Here is a 19,725-nt window from a genome sequence, read left to right on the forward strand (position 1 = left end):
TAAAACTCACTAGTCTCCATCTTTTTATGTTCCCTGCACGCTCATTGGCTTGTCCATCGCTCATCTGTTCAGTCTTCATCTGCCTTTCAAATCTCGCTCTTGGAATCTGAATTCTTCTACCTCTAATTAACACACCATCTAAACTTTGGCTAACTCCAGTGGCTCCCCTCTCAGAGTTGAACCTAATGAATGCAATTGGACCAACCATTCCTTTTCTTACCCTCCTCCAGATATATATAGCCACACCACACCACCACTCTTTCCAAACTCTTTTTGTAATTAGCCCTTCAAAATGTTATCTAGCAAGTTGTCAACAAAGACTAAATGTAACTCCTTCTATATTCTCGCCAAAATCTCCGGTTATAATTAGTCCTCTTCGTATATCTGTTCACCTTCCTCCAACTACAGCTTCTATTTATTCCTCCACCATCCACCTACTCGTCGTGCTTATCATAATCTCTGTGCTCACCATGTTTATTATGCTCTCCGTGTCTTCTTTGCTATCCGTTCTCTCTCCATATCTTCTAATTGCTTCATTTTCATCGATTACTCTGAATTTGTTTTTTCCTAGCTTCTTGATGAGTTGGTTTGAGTTTCTCGGTGCTAGGTCTTTTATTGAGATGTTGACAAAAATATATGCTTTGCTTGCATGTGTGTTCTTTAGAGAGATAGGTCAATTAGTTGAAGGAAGAGAGGATCATAGAAAAGGAAAAAAAAAAAAAAAAAAAGAGAAGTAGAGACTATGATAGATTAGGAGTGTATAATATAGAGGAGTGAAGTCATCAATTAGTTTCGTGTAAATTATATAAATTATTTATTCTTTTAACCCTATTAATTCACATTATTCATACATTATTTAAAAATGTTGTTGATTATCTATACTTTTCTAATATTTATAGAAGATATGCTAAGAAGTTATTATTTATATAATTAATACATTAATTTAATTTAAAAAATGATAAATGATAAATGATAAATTTTAATTTTATCCCATGCATTGTGGGCTATTAAACTTGCAATTTTAAATATAAACAAGCTAATGTTGAGTTTGATCCCTGAAATTTTTAGTATTTATCAAAACAGTTCTTAACTTTTAGAAATGACCAAATTGATCTCTAAATTTACAAATTATAAATCTCCTCTATCCATAATTCAATTGATGTTAAAACAGTGCTAATATTGTATTGTCAACATGGTATCTGTAACAACATGGTATCTGTAACAATAAGGTGACGTGACTAAGATTTTAGTATAATTAAATAAATGTCCTAAATTAGTTACTTAAACTCATTTTGGTTAATTGATTTTATACTGATAGAGTGACTAAAATGAGTCGAAGTAATTAATTTGAGACACCTATTTAAGCATACTCAAATTATAGCCATGTTATCTTACTATTGGAGATATATGTCACGCTTTAACTCTTCATGTCAATATTGTGTTAACAACATTTGAATTAAGGATGAAGGAGATTTACGATTTGTGAATTTAGAGAACGATTTGGTCATTTTCAAAAATTAAAGATTATTTTGATTAATATTAAAAATTTCAGAGACTAAAATGAAAATACATATATAATTACATAACCAATAAAAAATAACATATATATATAATTTTCTTTTCATTTTTAATAATATATTATTAAAACGGTTAATTTGAACATGGTTATGTATTTGAAAGAGACATTATCAAATATCAAATTAGTAAATAATCATTATTAGTCGGTGGCATGCACAAGCTTATTTTTAAAAAAGTAGTAATATAAATAATCATTATAAGTAACTCATCCGTTATTAAAATGATTATAATTCGGTTTAATTGTCCATAAATTTTAATTATCATTCATTCTTTTTGTTGTAACTAAAATTTTTATTATCAATTTAATGATCATTATCTTAATCTTAACAAATATTCCCATAATAAATTTTATAAATTCTATTTTATGTCTAATATTTTATATTTATAAAATTCTTAAACACTCTTCTAAAGAAAGAAAAAAGAAGGGAAAAAAATTTAGGCAATTGTTAAGCCATTGATTTAGAATAGGATAAATTGTGATTGTGGGTTAGTTAAGTTTAGGCTTAGACACACATAATCTAAGTTCTTAGAGAAGTAGACTTTTTTAACTCACTTTTTTAAATTTGACCACACCCTCACCTATAAGTGACAGATCCAGAAAATTTTAGTAGTGAGGACAAAATTTATATAACATAGTAATAATTTTTATAATAAAAATAATATGTATATAAAAAAATTAAATATTAAATTATGTATTAATCACTATATATCTGTGTATAAATACATATATTATTTAACTTATTTTCATTGTGTATTTTATATTTTAATAGATAATATATATATATATATATATAGCATAATTATTGTTATGATTATATTTTATTATTGTAAAATATGATTAGCCTTCAAAATATCTAATATACAAATTAAAACACTAAAATAATAATTTAAATAATAATATATAATTTAAAATTATATTGTTTTAGATGTTCTATTTTTAAAAAATTAAGTAATTTTTCTCTTAACACTACCATCAAAATTTCTCTCTTTCCATATATATTACTAAACAATTATTTAGAAATTCACTTCCCAACACAATTAGAAGCCGACTCTTATTGATATTCATAGTTAAAAAAGTTCTTTCAATTAATAAAGTTGTTATGCGAAAATTAAAGCTAATTTGAAAAGAAGATAAATAATATTTCTTTGAGTTAATTTTTAAAAAAGAACACTAATTTCATTTAAATCTAAGAATTGATCATTCTCTCGAATATTTAATATAAAATTTTTAAATTGACGATTAAATACCAAAAGTTGAATAAAAAATTATTGTGGAGTCAAATTTAATAATTTAATGAGGGCAAATAAATATTATTATTATATACTACTCAAAAAAATTTCAAATTGTAGTGGGGGCGCTTACCCCCACACCTCTATACTTAGATCCGTCCCTGCTCACCTTGGCCACGTTTCAACCTTGGTAAAAGTCTTCATGACTATATATGCATGTAAATAGTTTTATATGGTAAATCCTAAGAGAAATACCAATTAAGAAAAGTATTTTGGATAGATGAATAGGAAGAGAGTTTTAACTTGTATATTTGAAAAAATGAATGATACACTATTTTTTCAGTAACTCCCATGTTGACTAGTAACAATTCAATTAGTTTTAAATTATATGTAGTATTAATTATTTCTCAATTATATATATTTAAGTTTTGAATATTGTCAAAATTCTAAAACTAAGTTTTTAGATTGTATAAGGATATGGATGCTTGTTAAGATGTTTAGGTATAACCTTTCTTCTTAATTTCTCATATTTTTTGGACATTATTATAAGAGGACATGCAATAGTTTAAGTATAAAGGAGTTGATAGAATTCAATTTATTAACTAAAAAATATATACGGTCACTTGAATTTTAATTAATTTTTCTAACTTTTCATGTAATTTCAGTTGGTTTTGAATTCTCTCTTTCAATTTTGATAATTAACAAGTTAAATTGATTTTGTTTTTTATTTGAGCATAATTGGTTTGATATATAACTAGTGTCCTGACAAGTTTTATTTGAGTTTTCAGTTTAAAATACAGGGCATCATTTAAGGAAAAGGCTCATAGAGAGTTAAGTGATTGGATTGGAGCAAACTTAGAATTGTTAGAAAAAAAAAACTCAAACTCTACAACTTTTATATTAAACACTTTCTCCAATTCTTAATGATTCTATGTGTAATTCACAACTAAAGATTGATTCCAAGAATGTTCTAGATGTTGTTAATGATAACTTCTTCATATTAATTTAATCATAACTTAGAGTTATAGAAGTCCAAATGAGACAGTTTTAGTGGCATTAAAAAGCTAACATTCGTGACTTCAAAATGATATGTCTATGTTTATAATGGACAGTGAATATAAGTCGTGCATACCATCATTTTGTGCGTCGCGAATCAAGCCTCACTTGACACCATTAATGAAGCACATAGCTCACATTTTTGGCCTACAAAAGCCCTCAAACTTCATATTTCTTTTGAGTATTTAAAGAGAAAATATGAAGAAAGAAAAAAAAAAGAATTTAGGGTTAGTTTTAGTATGATATTTTTATATTTTTAGAGAGAGAAGCCCTCCCTTCTCTATAGAATTAGGATAGATTTAGTTAATTTCTCTCTAGTTTTAGTTTCTAATCTTGTTTTAGTTTAATTTTATTATATTTTCTTGTTATATTATTTTAGTTCATTAGCACTTTCTTGTTACTTTTCCTGTTTTTGCTATTTTTAGTTTATGAAGTTTTGTTGAATTTATGTTTCTCATGAATGAATTTGATGTTTCATACTTTACTCTCACTTATTTGAGATGTTATTATTACTTTTTTAAATTGGATAATTGTAGTTTTTATTATTCTTGCAATTTATAAAATTTTGTTTATATGCCTTTCAAGTATTTGATGAAATGCTTCATTTAGTTATAGAGTAGATTTTTATTTTTGGCTTGGGTTGAAAATTTGGGTGAACTTAAGTAATTAATGTCCAAGTTGATTGATAATTTAGATCTATTAATTAATTTTGTTTCTACTAAAGCTAATCTTTTATTAATTCAATTAGTAAGTTGGTTAGAATTTATGGATAGGATTAATTAAACCTAATTGACCTTTTTTAATTTGTAGAGGTTGACGAATCAGGTTTGCTCTTTGTAATTATTATGTTGTGGTTAGTGACAAGAATAGTGATTCTTAACCCTCAACCCTTATCAAGATCTTATAGGATTTGAACTTACTTTCTTTTTCTAGTTGATTGTCTTCATTGCTCCTAGTTTAATTCCTTTTCTTTAAGTAAAAATTCAATACAACAAGTTGGAGTGCGTGAACATAGAACAAACAAGTACAATTCTAAATCTTAGTCATCTTCGACATAGCCATCAACAACCATTAGAGTCAACACCTTGCCATTCTTGGTAGATGTTTATCATTCTGTTGATGATATCCTCTACACCCAAGTGCTTGTTTTTAAAAATTCTGTCATTCCTTTCGAGCCAAATATTTCAGATAACAGCAAAAAAACTAAGCAACCATCATGTGTGCTCTCTCTTCCCTCTTGGAGCTTCAATCCAACTCTCAAAGTGTTCCTTAATATTTTCTGGTATCGACCACAGTCTACCTGACGCAAACAACCAAGCACACCACACCTGTCACGAATACTCACAACTAATAAACAAGTGAAACATGTGCTCTTTCTCTTTTTCACACAATACACAAAGATTATCTTCCTGCCCAATAACACCTAGATGACACAATCTTTCTTTAGTGTTTATCCTACCTACCAATACAAACCAAACAAATAATTCTACTCTTAGTGGAGCATAACCTCTCCAGATAGTAATGAAACTATAACTGGTGATATCCTTCGGGAGCATTTCTCCCTGCATAACCTGCACAAAGTTGTTAGTAGAATAAATGCCTTTTTTTTTTTTATTATCAAACTTCCATATAACTCGATCCTCTCTCACAGTAGTTAGCTCGACCAACCGTAAAGTTTCGTGGAGCTGATTAAGTAACTCCAACTTCCATTGGAACAACTCCCTCCTCCGTTGAAAATTCCAAATCCATTCTAACCCATTCCAAAAACCACAATCTCCTTTAACAGAACATCGTTGGTTTGAAACCGAAAAAAATCTAGGAAAAATATCTTTCAATACACCGTTTTGTAGCCAGATGTCCTCCCAAAACTGAACTCTCCTTTCATCACCTAACTCCCAGCTCAATTCCCGAATCAACTTCTCCCTTACACGTTGATCAGTAATTTGTAACTGACAAATATCCTTTCAAGGACTACCCTATTTAGGAACAAGTTGACTAGCAAGCATTTGATATCTAGTTATTGATTGCTTCTTTAATTTTTTGTTATTTAAATTTTCATCAATTTCAATCAAACTCCTAATTTTTCCATAGTCAATGATTGAACACTCTATTGTGATTTTTAGGGAGAATAATTCGGAACTAAACTTCCAATTATTGATTTGAACTGTGACATTTTAAATAAAACTTTGAGAGTCTTAAAATTGTCGGTTTAGAGCTATAACGAATTTTTAGCTTTTTAAACTTATGAATTTCTAAATCAGTCTTTAACAGTCATCAAACTTCAAATCAAGAGCATAAACATTACTTAATTATCTCTTAGCAATTTTCCAGTTCCGACTTATATAGTTAGTTTATTCATCACATATGAAGTGTTTCTCAACCTATAATTTCAAGATAAATGTTATTAATCTTATTATCAATTATTGAAATAGTTTATTATCAATAATAGACAAGTTGCTTTTTCTTGCCTCTTTGACATTGCTTTGTCTCTCCTAATTATTTTGTCACTTTATTGATTTAAATAATACTATTATATCTATATTATTAACCAACTCATGTAATTTATGAAAATAAGCAATAAAGGCACAAAAAAGGGGATTCAAACTTGATTTTCTTCCCCAACCAAGATGGGCACAATCAGCAAGACCCCACAACTCACTACAACTTCTTTCAAATTTTCTAATAACATCATCTAGTGGTATACAATTTGTTGCATATAACACATGCTCGACTTTTATGTTTTCATCAAGAATTTCGGCTTTGTACAATTACAAGCATTTGATCAAATAATAAATTTGATTTTATTATCTTTGATATATGATCAAGAGTAAAATTACATAAGATCCAAACAATTTAAGCATGAATAATCTCTTGCTTTCAATATACTAGTTCAAAAACTTATCATCTATTCTATCCTTCTAGAGATATTGAATCTTTTCATATTAGTTTAAAATTCACATATTACTTATAAATATGAGTATTTGCTTTATTCCGTATTTTACCTTGCTTGGCTCTATTCACAACATTTATTCTGATTGCTCTTTTTCTTCTTATGTTGTCGACTACAAAAACTTCAAGCAACTTTCAATGGTAATGACACTTTCTAATTGGTTTTAAGTAAAACAATTGTTTTGCTTGATTTTTGTCGACTTCAACTGTAAAACCCGGTTAATTAACGGCTAATTAACCCATAAATGAGAATTTATTCTAGAAATCCCAAAATGTGATTTTTGTGACTAAATGTGATAGAGGAGATTGAGACGAGAATTTCGGTACCAATTTTATAGAATTTGGACCAAGATTGGACCGAACGGGCCAAACCGGGCCAACCGGACCCAAAGTGGGCCCTTGGCCCAACATAACTTAACCAAAACCCTAGTTTTCAGCACTCTCTCTCCTCACAACACTCAAAAACACGCTGAAATTAGAGAGAAAGGGAGGAAGAATACTCTCTCAAGTTCTCTCCCTTGGTTGATCTTCAAACCACCATAACTTTTGATCTAGAGCTCCGATTGCCGCTCCGTTTGCGGCCACGCGTTCACCGCGGAGAGCTCTACAAAACCCATACAACTAATCTTGAGGTAAGCTACGTGTTTCTGTTCGAAATTCCAGCCCTTATTTTTGAGTTTCATGGGTAAAATGTTGAGATTTTGGGTTCTTTGATGTTATAGGACCCAACTCTCTTGAAGGAGAAGGTTAATCTTGTCTCCTTGGACCTTGGGTGTGGTAAGATTCTCAACCCTAGTGTAATTTTGTTGTTCTATGATGTTTGGGTTTTGAGATGTTGTGTATGGGTATGATGGTTGTGGCTTAGGTTGTGTATGTGTGGATATTGGAGCTTGATTGGTGACTTTGAAAAGTTTGGAAAGGGTTTGGTGGTGAAAAATCTGTTCTTGGAGGTGTTGAGGCCTTGAGAGCTTGTGGATAAGTGGTTTGGAAGTGCTCCGGGGGAGCTTGGGAAAATCGGCTAAGGTATGGTTTTGGTTTCCCGTATCTAATATGTAATGTGGTAGGAAATACTTAGGCTAGAGGCCCTAAGATAGGCATTGAATTGTTGATGTTGTTGAATGATTGAGATATATGATGTGGTCATATATGTGATGATGATTATTGATGCCTTGGTGGTATGATGTATGAGAAATATGCATGTTGTGATATATGCTTGATGATTGGTTTTGGTTGAATTGTGGGTTGAACTATGTTGATGGTGAGTATGATGTTGATTGTGTACAATAATGATTTATTGGAATTGGTGTTGTTGAGAATTGGCATGAGGAATAGTATATGATATGTCAATGTGTTTGAGTTTGAGCCACTTGGGTGAAGTGGGGTAAAATGATGAGATAGTGATTTTGGTAAATTGTGGTAATGTGTCAATGTGTGAGTTGAGGAGGCTTGATGTTGAATTTGATATATTTTGATTGATTTCAAAGAAAAGGGATGAACTTGGCATGTTTTGATTGGTTTTGAAAAGAGTTGGAAATGGCTTGTTTTGAAAATGGCACTTTGTGGTTTTGTATGAAAATATGGTTTTTGGGCACACTTTGGCGGGACATAACTTGGACTACGGATCCCCGTTTTATACCAAATCTGTTTAAAAATAAAATTGGATCCGGGATGTCCATGCCGTTCAAAGAACGGGTGAAAAACGATTTAAAATGAGGAAGTTATGTCCGTTGGAAGATTGGGGTTTAAATCTGTGAATTCTGCAGCTTTTAACTTAGAAAATTTTTAGCAGAATGACCCCTTGCGCGTGGGCGCACTTGGCGCGTACGCGCCGATCTTCCAGAAAATGCCATCCACGTATCCACTTGTGCGCGGGCGCGCCGATGGTGCTGCACCCAATACCCAGCCATTTTCCAGAGAGTTGTGCCAGAACCGTGCCAGCTTTGTGCCTGGGGCACGAGAGCACCCACGCGTACGCGTGGTTGACGCGTGCGCGTCGATTGGCAAATTTTTAATCCACGCATTAGCGTGCTTGACGCTTATGCGTCGATGAGTTTTTGAGGCCATCCACGCGTGCGCGTGGAGTGCGCGTACGCGTGGCCCTGTTTTCATCCCAAAGTTGATTTTTGAGTTTTAAAAGCCAAATCTCATACTTCTAAGCCTCCGATCTCACCATTTATGTCTTAAATCATTATGATATGCCTAGCTATTAGAAAAGGAGCTAGTGAATGAAGTAACTTGCGAGTGAAGCAAGGGAAAAATGAATGATCAATGAGGATCAAAGATGATTATGTGAGATGCGGAGGATGGTGGTGGAGGTGCTTATTATGCCATGGGCCGAAAGGCTGTAATTGTTAATGAAACGGCTGGTTATGGATTTAACCGTGAGCCGGGTGGCTGGTTATGGATTTAACCGTGAGTCGGAATGGCTGTGTATGATTATAATATTGGCTGGTTCTGGACTGGACCGTGAGCCGGATGGCTGATATGGATGTTGATCCATGGATGAGAATTCATGCATGTTTATGCTGGGTTATTGTTAATTGTGAAATGCACTTCCACTATCTGAGATACGAGTTTCCCTGGGTAGTAGCAGTGGCTAGCCACCACGTGCTCCAGGTTGAGACTCGAAGCTCTGTTAACCCTATGTCGTAAGTGTGGCCGGGCACTGTGAAAGGCCTAGATGAGCTCGCCCCCGTAAATATTCACCAGTGAGGGTGATGGTTATGGATCATGATTATGATCAAGTTTTTGATGAGTATAACTCGAGTTGGGGATGCGCGACAGAGGGACAGTCCAATGGTTAGCTGCCAGGACTTGTCGGGTTGGCTCTATAACCGACAGATGATATCATCAGCCACTAGGGACAGGCATTCATCATATGCATACTATATGAATTGTTTGAGATTGCCTATTTGGCTGCATATTACTTGCTAATTGTCTAAATGCCTTAATTGTTCCTATTTGTATATTCCTTGTTTGATATAACTGTGTTTGCTACATTATACTCCTGTTGGTGGTTGGGAGGTTTGAAGGAATTGGAAAGGGAAGTATTAGCTAGACTGAAGAATCTTTAGTTAGATGCCCTTATATGGTTTAGCTTGTTTATAAGCTTTGATATAATCTGAAGGAAGTTCTAGGATTGCCTTCGGCTTTCTTCTATTATTATGTATTATATATGTGGAAGCTGCTACCATTCTGGGGACCTCTGGTTCTCACCCATGCGGATTTTGTGGTTTTCAGATGCAGGACGTGAGGTTTCCCGCTGAGGATGCTGGAGACTTCTAGATTTGCGAAGATCCTTTGTTCTCGGGACTCTGTTTTAGTTTATATGTTTTGCTTAGATACTTTTATCTCCATTAAATAATACAAACTGTGATGACTCCTCTTATAGGAGATTTTGGAGAATAGGTTTTATGTATTTGTGTCCCTTTGGGTTTCCTTTGGGGTTTTCATTATTTTATCATATGTATATATTAATATGCTCGGACCGGTTATCTTCGCAGCCGGATTTTGAGTCTTGATATTCCTGTTTTTGACACTCCTTTGTATATATATAATCTCGCGTTGGTTATCCTTGTTCGTTACGTTATCGATCGGAGTGTTGCACTTTTGAGTTGCGATTTTTGTTTACCCCTTTTTCTACAAAGGCTCCTAGTTATAATCAATCATTCATACTACTATACATACTAAATTTTTATTTTAGAGGTCGTAATACCTTGCCATCTCTAAATTATGACTTAAGCATAAGACTCTGTATGGTAGGGTGTTACATCAACACAAGTATCGATCAAGCCTGTATCAAAAATCTTAGTGTCGATAATAACTTTGTAATCAGTGGATAAATACTGAAAGTTATATTATTGATCATAATAAGGTGCACAAATAAAAGTTTAGTATAAACTAACACAAAATTAGTATCAAATAAACTTGAAATGAAACTGTGAATCAACAAATATGAGACGAATTTAAAGATAATGTCCAAATGAATTGAAGTTGAAACAATTGGAAATAACTGAAACTAAAAATGAAAATGAAATAAAAGAACTAAGCAAAATTACTAAAGTAAATCGACTTTGTACACTCACATGCACTGGCACTTCATGATCTTCCATTGCGTTAGTGTGACTGAAAATTTTGTAGAGCTTTAGTGTAACTTTGCAGTGTTGAAAAATGAAAGTCTCCCTGAAATTCTGACTCTCCTATTTTTAGAGAAGAAATCTGTGTTCTATTGAGCAGTTATGGGTTTCTTACCCAAGTTCTTGTTTTACTTACTCATCAATTTTAGTCACCCACATTTTTACCATGTCTTGAGAGTCGAGTAATAGTCCTCACGTTCAGACTAACATCTGTCTCTTAAGCACCAATTTATTTTACACGTTTTATTTGCATCCCTTCTTAGTTTGACTTTACCTTTTTTCTCCTACTTCGACTACTTCTGCCAATCGAAATACTCGTGTTGACATTTATACCTCATAGTCAAAATAACTGCTTATGTCGAACTTTTGTGCTAACAACAACATAATGAAAAACTACTTATTCTTATTGACACGTTAACAAGATACATTTCTTCTTGTTCTTTCTTAATTGTTTTTATGTAATGCAAAATTTATCTGGTTATTATTTATGTTTTTATTGCTAGTAATTACTATGTTGTTCTTCAACTGCTTTATAATTGCTCAATGCTCATGCTGTCCTATTCATGTTGTTTCTTCATTCTCTTCAATTATTTGTTCTTGGAATAACATGGTTTAGCTTTAGCTTTAGCCGATGTATTCAAAATATGCACATACAATGGTAATGCACTTTCTACTAATGTCATTTCAGTGGGTTTGACAATCTCAATGTTATTCATTTTCTCATTGTCTATCCTGTAAAATCAACTAGTATGTATGCTCCTTATGATGTCCTCAACTTTTACCTGACATTTACTAATGACACTGGCAACTTAATCTTACTATATATGCTTAGACAAGAGTTTATCAAAATTATTAGTTTTGTAAAGAGATTCTATTTTTGTCAGTTTTTTGCATGGATTATGTCCTTTTCGGTTTTTCCCTTATTTGAATAGTAAAGTATTCATTGTTTATCAATTGCTCACATAGTCATCTTTAACCTTTTTGAACTAGAACTGTCTCATTATTATTTCATGAAATGCTAAAGTCAGCACAAAAAGGAGAATTTGAAATCAACTTAGAAGGAAAATAAAAGACAAATAACCTCAACAAATCAAATTACCAAGTCTTTTGTACCTCGATAAACCCATGTGTACGCATAATCTAGTTAAGATAGGAGACTCAAACCCGTAACCTCTTAATTGAGTATGGGGAGACTATGCCATTTGAGCTATAACTCATTGGCACGCAGAATCTAGTTTGCTTATATAAATCTTTTATTTCAAATTTCAATACATCGTAACTTATTATAAAGTATGTATTTTATACATTCAAATTGCTACACTTTTACATGACATTTCACATGTCATAGTCAATCAATAAATCAATCCAAGAATAAACTCAGCTACATTCATTCTGAGAACAAAATCGACTATCAATTAATCTAAGAACAAAACTCAGATTTTTTATCAATTCAAGAACAAACTCAGTTATCAATTAATTTGAGAACAACTACGTATGCTCTACCAATCATTATCTTTCTACATTTTATATCCTCCATGAGACCATGACTAATAATCTTCTCTTTTGTTATTGCTATATCAATTCTTGAAAGCTAATATACCTAGTAGAACTCTTATCAAAGAGGAACTATGGCAAGCATCATTAAATCTCTGCTAGGGTTTGACAGAGTAATCCTTATTTTCAAAATCTAGGTGAAGTCGTTAACTTTTTTGTTCTAGTTCGACATGGTAATCATGGGTGATCAAGGTAATGCTACTCCACAACGGCAACATCGTCATCAGGACGATGAAGAAGAGGTGATCAACTACGATGTGGCAGACATTCAATCAGGATTGGATAAGTATTCACACAACTTGGTAGGTAGGTTGTTAGCAGATCAGTTATTCAGTTCTTGCACAATGGAATCTGCATTGCTCGCTGTATGGGACATCCAGCTGGATTCAAAGTCCAAAACCATGGAAGTAACATGTTTTAATTCTTTTTTGACAATGAATTGGATGTGGTTAGGATTGAGAAAGGTGCACCCTAGTTATTTAAAAACTATATTATCAACGTGAGGAGATGGAGGCAAGGAGAAGAGTTAGAGGAAAAAGAGTTTGCAATAGTCCTTATTTGGATACAGTTTTGGGAATTACCTGAACACTGTAAAACCAAAAAATTGGCAGGTAGTGGGAGAAGTCATGGAGGTTGATTTTTTCCAAATGAGGGGGAAGGAAGAGAAGATAATAAAGGCTCGAATCAGTCTTGATGTTACAAGGTCGCTCAGGAGAGCCATTAGAATAGCTGGTCTGGATCAAAAGATGATAAAAGTAAAGATAAAATTTGAGAGGATAGGCAACTTCTTCAATTACTATGGATTTAAAAACCTGCAGAAATCAGTTGCAAGATGCTATGAATGGGGATGTGATGGAAGAGAAGTGGGATGGCTAGTTTTGAGCAGACCAAGTAGGAAGGAAGAAAGACAATCAACCAGAGAATGTTAATCCTCATACGACTAGTAATGACACGGGGGGAAGTTCAAAAAAAAGAGCCTGACACCAGTCAATTTACTAAAAGGATTGGCAAGTCTCTCAATGAATTGTGGCCAAGGAAGAGGAGTTAGGGAGGAGGAGAAGGATGTGGTACAGGGCATAATGGCTGTAGAAACCAAGGCAAAAGAGAAGTGGCTGAATACAGAATTGGTTCCTTGGGAAAAGCTGATGATAAGGTTTAAGGGACTAATGCTGAAACAGGCTCAGGAGAGGGTACAGGTGAAAACCAGGAAACGTTTTTCTTTTCTAGCAAATGATCTGAGGCTTCTCAAGGAGTTAAAAATAGGCATTCCCTGAAACAACTTGCCAGGAAGCAACACGGTGGAAGGAGGATATTGGGAGTTAAAAGGAGGAGTGAAGAGAAGATGAAGGAAACTAGTGTAAAGAAATTTTGCCAACCTGATATAATAATCTTTGAAATAGGGGAGGGTGCCACCCAACAAAGGGCACCCAATGACCCATGAAGATGTTGATGTGGAACTTTCGGGGTTTGGAAAAACCTTAACAGTTCACAGCATACAAGAGCTTAATAAAACTCTTTCTCCCGAGGTTGTGTTCCTATGTGAAACAAAGAACACTTCCTTAAATGTGGAAAGGATTCTAAATAGTGCTAGTTTCAAAAACGGTTACTGCATGGAACCAAGGGATTTAGCAGGAGATTTAGTGGTTAGGTCAAAAGATGAGGTGCTAATTCAGGTAATTGATCATGGAGATTATTTCATCCATTTCAAACGGGAGGACATCAAGTTGTAGAAAATTTGGGAGGTCTTTGGAGTGTATTTGCACATGGACGAAGGTCAGAAGGGAAGGCAATACGGCTACATCCTTCAATTACTTGAACGTGGTAATAACCACAAGATAATAATTGGAGACTTTAATGCTATTCAAGTTCATCATGAAAAGGAGGAAGGTCTGAGTTTAAGCGGCGTCATTAATACAGAATTTTAATGATTTTATCAATCAAGAAGGCTTGGTGGATGTGGGGTTTGAAGGACCGAAGTTTACTTAGTCAAATATACAATTCAGTGAAAATTAGATCAAAGATAGGTTAGACAGAGCACTATATTCCAGCAGCTGGAAAAGAGATTCTCTGAGTTCAACGGTGACTCATTTGAGTGATATCGGCTCAGATCACAAAGCTATACTTCTCAATGCTGATATAAGCACACCTAAGATGAAACGAAGATTCCATTTCCAAGAACGGTGGTGTGAGAGGGAGGAGGTTGTGAATTTCGTGAAGGAGAATTGGTAATAGAGGTTGAGGGCTCCCCAATGTTTAAATTATTTCAGAAACTCAAAAGGTGTAGACATGCTATTGTGGAGTGGCAGAAATATCATCATTCTAATGCGAACATATAAATATAGCAGCTTACTTCTAGACTGATTGAGAAAAACGAAAAAAGAAATAATACTAATGGTGATGTGGTTCAGCAGCTAGAGGAGGAATTAGAGGAAGCATATATCATGGAGGAGAGATTCTGGAAAGAGAAATCTCGGGTATCATAGCTCAAATGGGGAGACAGTAATACAAAGTTTTTCCATTCCAAAGTCCAAAATAGGAATAGGAAGAACATGATTACTAGATTGGAGACAGAGGATGGTGATAGTAGATCAAACACGAAGGGGATTGCTGAGGTTGTGTAGTCATACTTTGAAAATTTGTTCACATCTTCTAATCCTATAGATCCAAGAGAGGCACTGGTAGAAGTTCCTACAAAGATCACCAACAATGTTAATCGAAGAATTACTTGACCTGTTACTAAAAAAGAGGTTAAAGAGGCAGTATTCTCTATTAACCCTTTTTCAGCTCTAGGCAAGCATAGATTCACTGCAAAATTTTATCAATTCTTTTGGGAGATAATCAGGGAGGATGTTACAAGAGCACTGATAAGCCTTTTTTCGGGGGGCCATATGCTAAAAGCTTTCAATCATACCCACATCTGTTTGATCCCGAAGGTGACTAATACTACATCTATGAAGCAGGTCAGACCTATTAGTCTAAGTATTATTTTCTATAAAATTAATTCCAAAGTATTAGTACATCGTCTGCAATCGGTGATGGATAAAGTAATCAGTGCTAACCAAAGCACCTTCATTAAAGGGAGGGTTATCAGTGATAATGTGTTGATTGCTGTGAATTTATGTATTTCTTAAAAAATAAGAGGTTTGGTGAAAAATAATTGGCTCTCAAACTTGACGTGAGTAAAGTAAAGCTTATGATAGGATGGAATGGAGTTTTGTTTGGACTATTATGGAAAAAATGGGATTTTGCAAGAAATAGATGGATTGGATTAAGAAGTGTATGACAATGGTCTCTTATCTTGTTGCTGTGGAAGGACAACCTCATGGCTACTTTAGACCATATAGAGAATTGTGACAAGGTGATCCTCTATCACCCTATCTTTTTTTTTGTGCAGAAGAGTTATCTTATTTGCTCCGCAGAGGAGAATAGAGGCACGAGATTGTGGGTGTGAGACTTAATTACAGATGTCCAGCTCTTATTCATCTGTTCTTTGCAGATGACTCCATCTTATTTAGTAGGGCTACGAAGAGAGATTGTCAAAATCTAATCGCTATTCTAAACACCTATTCAATTCTGAGCGGAGAGACTATTAATTTGGACAAATCCTCAGCTTTTTTTAGTCACAATATGCCGATAGAGAATAGAGAACAAATAGCAGCCATTCTACAAGTTCCACATGCTGAGAATTAAAATTGGTATCTCGGCTTACCCACAGTAGTTCAAAGATCAAAGACATCTACCTTTAACTATATTAAAGATAAGGTATCCAACAAACTCCAACATTAGAAGAGATCATTCCTATCGGCTAGTGTAAGAAAGGTCCTTGTTAAGGCAGTTGCTATTGCAATTCCCATTTACATATTAAGTTGTTTTAAGCTCCCAGAGACCTTATTGGAGATATTACATAAGATGATTATGCAATTTTGGTGGGAACAACAGGAATCAGAGCAAAAAATGCATTGGATTAAATGGAGTACTATGTGTAGACCAAAGTGCCAAGGTGGATTGAATTTCAAAAATCTTAATTTGATTAATTTGGCAATGCTGGCAAAACAAGGGTGGAGATTGATTACAAGAAATAGGACACTGATCTATTAGGTTTACAAAAGCAAATATTTCAGGTATTCCAATTATCTTAAGGCTGATATGGGATCCAACCCCTCTTGGGGATGAAGGAGCTTATTGGAAGGTCGAAAAGTCGTAGAAAAGGGATTAAATAGAAGATAGGAAGAGGTATATCAGTAAGGATATGAGAAGACCCATGGATACAGAACATGCCCAATCTAGCCTTTATAACCCAACGTAACCCAGAGTGTCAACTGAATTGGGTAGAGCAACTACTTACTACCAATCAACAGTGGAACCAACAATTAATTCATGAACAGTTCAGTACAGACATTACACAAGCTATTTTGAGTACTAAAATTGAAGGATAAGAAGACTTGATTACTTGGCTAGGGGTGAAACAAGGGAGTTATACGGTTGCTTCGGGTTACACATTAGCACACCAATTCTTTCATCCCCCTCTGAATTTACTTCCAGTCCACTATGTTGAGAAATGCCTATGGAACTCGATCTAGAACCTGCAATGCCAAACAAAAGTCAAACTCTTTTTGTAAAAAAAATCATGCATAATGGCATTCCAGTTTGTTCAAGACTCCATAAGAGGATACAGAGTGCAAATCCAACCTGTAGAAGTTGTGAAGCCGAAACTGAAAACAGTGGGTCACTACTTGCTTTAATGTGAACAATCAGCTGAGGTCTGGCACAGCTCTGGAATTTGTATTCCTAATATGCAACAAATTTTAGAGATTTGGCAGTGGTGGATCCAATTGATGGAAAAGACGAATAATCAAAGAAATGGAAGACAGATTGCAGTTACAGTGTCTTACCTACTATGGGAGCTTTGGAAGGCAAGGAACAAATTTATATTTAAAGACGAGGCAGTCTCACCGACGCAGATTCTTGATAACGCCATAGCAAGTGCATCCAAGTTCAGAGCCGTTTGTGAACCCTGAAGAAGTTAGAAGAAGATGAATGTCTTATGTCACTTTACCTTTTTCATGTTATTTCTTTATTACATGTTTTACTTTATTGTGATCTGAAAACTGAAAATTGAGGTGCGGTCTTGATAGTTAAGAATTTTTACAACAGAGAAAAATGAAAAGAATTTACTATGGTGGGGTGTCTCCCACCTAATACTTTTGTTTATTGTCCTTAAGTTGGATTTATGGGGAGCTCATCATCAAGGTGGCTTGTGCTTAAACTCATCTTGGAACATCCACCAATGCTTGGTTCTTCATTGTGCCCCAAGATTTCTCATAAGTTGCACAAAGTCTTGATGGAGTTTTTCACAAGCTTGGGGCTCCCAAAGTCGATCCTCTTCTTGTAATCCGGGATCTCACACCTTATTTTCACACCCGTCTCGAAGTTGATCAGTATTAATCCTTCCGGGTGGCAAGCAAGATGAATTCTCAAAGAAGTGCCCAACAATCCTCCTAGACCCCTCTAATTGAGCATTAGTCCAACCTTTGCATCTAATCTTTGAAGTATCAACCATGATGAGCCATGATTTGCAACGCCAACCACGAAACATCTTTCTTTTACGCTTCATCCCACAAAATGCTCTAAGTTGACCATCCGTTTCAAGCAAGCCATATTCGAGTGGGATAATAAAGCTAATAGAAATGAGTTTTACCCACTCAAATGTAGGAGTAGATGGCAACCTACGTAAAGAAGCTTCCAAGGGTCTTGACAAAGCATATCCAACTTCCGTCCTTCTTTTTCTAAGAACTTCCACCTCTTTACAAGATTTTTCAAATGTAATCCTTTGTTCATCAATTTTATCTATGCATTTTCCCTTACACAAATCATAAATGGGAGGATAAGAGAGATTTACCTCCACATTGCTTCCAATTTCACCAGGAGAAGGTTCTTCAAGTTCAAAGGATCTACCACAACTAGAATTTAATACTTACTCTTCATTGCCATGGGAACTCAATTCTTGTTCTATCCCATCTAAGTCTACATATGAAATATGCCTTGGAGGTTGTGCACATCCCTCCTCAACATCAATTTCAATCTTCTTGGAGGGGGTCTTCTTCAACTCTAGGTTCCCATGGAGGTTCCGCATCTCCTAAGTCTTCAACCATTTCTTTCTTTTCTTCGATAATCCTAGCTTCCTCCAATTGTTCCAACACAAAGCAACTTCTCTTATTTTCCACTGGAGTTTCCAATCTCTCCTTCATGCTATGTTCTTCATTCGATTCTCCACATGTAGCCATGGGAGTTCCTTGAGTGTTCAAACATTGGGAGGCTAATTGATTTGTTACCGCATCCAAGGTGGCCATGAAATTTTGCACATCCCTTTTCATCTCTTCTTGCCCTTGAACAAGAACACCAAGGGTTTCATCCATTAGAGATTGGGGTGGGTGGAAGGATTCATCATTTTGGGAGAAGGGTTCATAATAGGAAGGTGGTTCATCAAAGTAATGATGTGGTGGTTCTATGTACTCCATTTGTTCCATTTGTTGCTCACCACACTCCAATCTATTGTTCTTAAGTTGAGATTCTACAATCCCCTTCATACTTCCCTCTTCGGTTGCTCCTCCACAATCATCCTTGGACATATGGTATGAGTCCCATGCATCTAACTTTTCACGGACGGTTGCTTGAAGTCGATCCATTGCTCCCTTGAAAGATGGACATGGATATTCTTCCATGGAGAGTTGTGGTGGAAGGTAGAATTCATCTTGTGGTTGAAAGTTCTCATACATTGGAGGTGGTTCATCTTGGTCATGGTATGAAAGAGGTGGTTCTTGGAAGGGTTGATATTGGAATGGTGGTGGTTTTATATGTGGTTCATATGGCTCAAAAGGTGGTTGGTAAAAAGGGGCTTGTGAGTATGGTTGAGGGCTATGTTGAGAATATGGCTCATAGGCATATGGTGGTGGTTCTTGATAGTCACAAGAAGATTCACCATAGCCATTGGATTGGTGTGCATCATAGAATGGCTCTTCTTCATAGTGCATTGGAGGAGGTTGTTGCCATGAGGATTGTTCATATGCATATGGCTCCTTTCATCTTTGAGTATCCCATCCTTGATACATTTCTTCATTGTAATCTCCAATTCCTACAACATAGTTGTAATTACACTCATAGCCAAAGTGAGAATTTATGATGAAAAGAGAAAACAAAAATCAAAAGCTAATAGAAAACAAGA

This window comes from Arachis stenosperma, chromosome 6 (genome assembly GCF_014773155.1).
Source record: "Arachis stenosperma cultivar V10309 chromosome 6, arast.V10309.gnm1.PFL2, whole genome shotgun sequence".
NCBI lineage: Eukaryota > Viridiplantae > Streptophyta > Magnoliopsida > Fabales > Fabaceae > Arachis > Arachis stenosperma.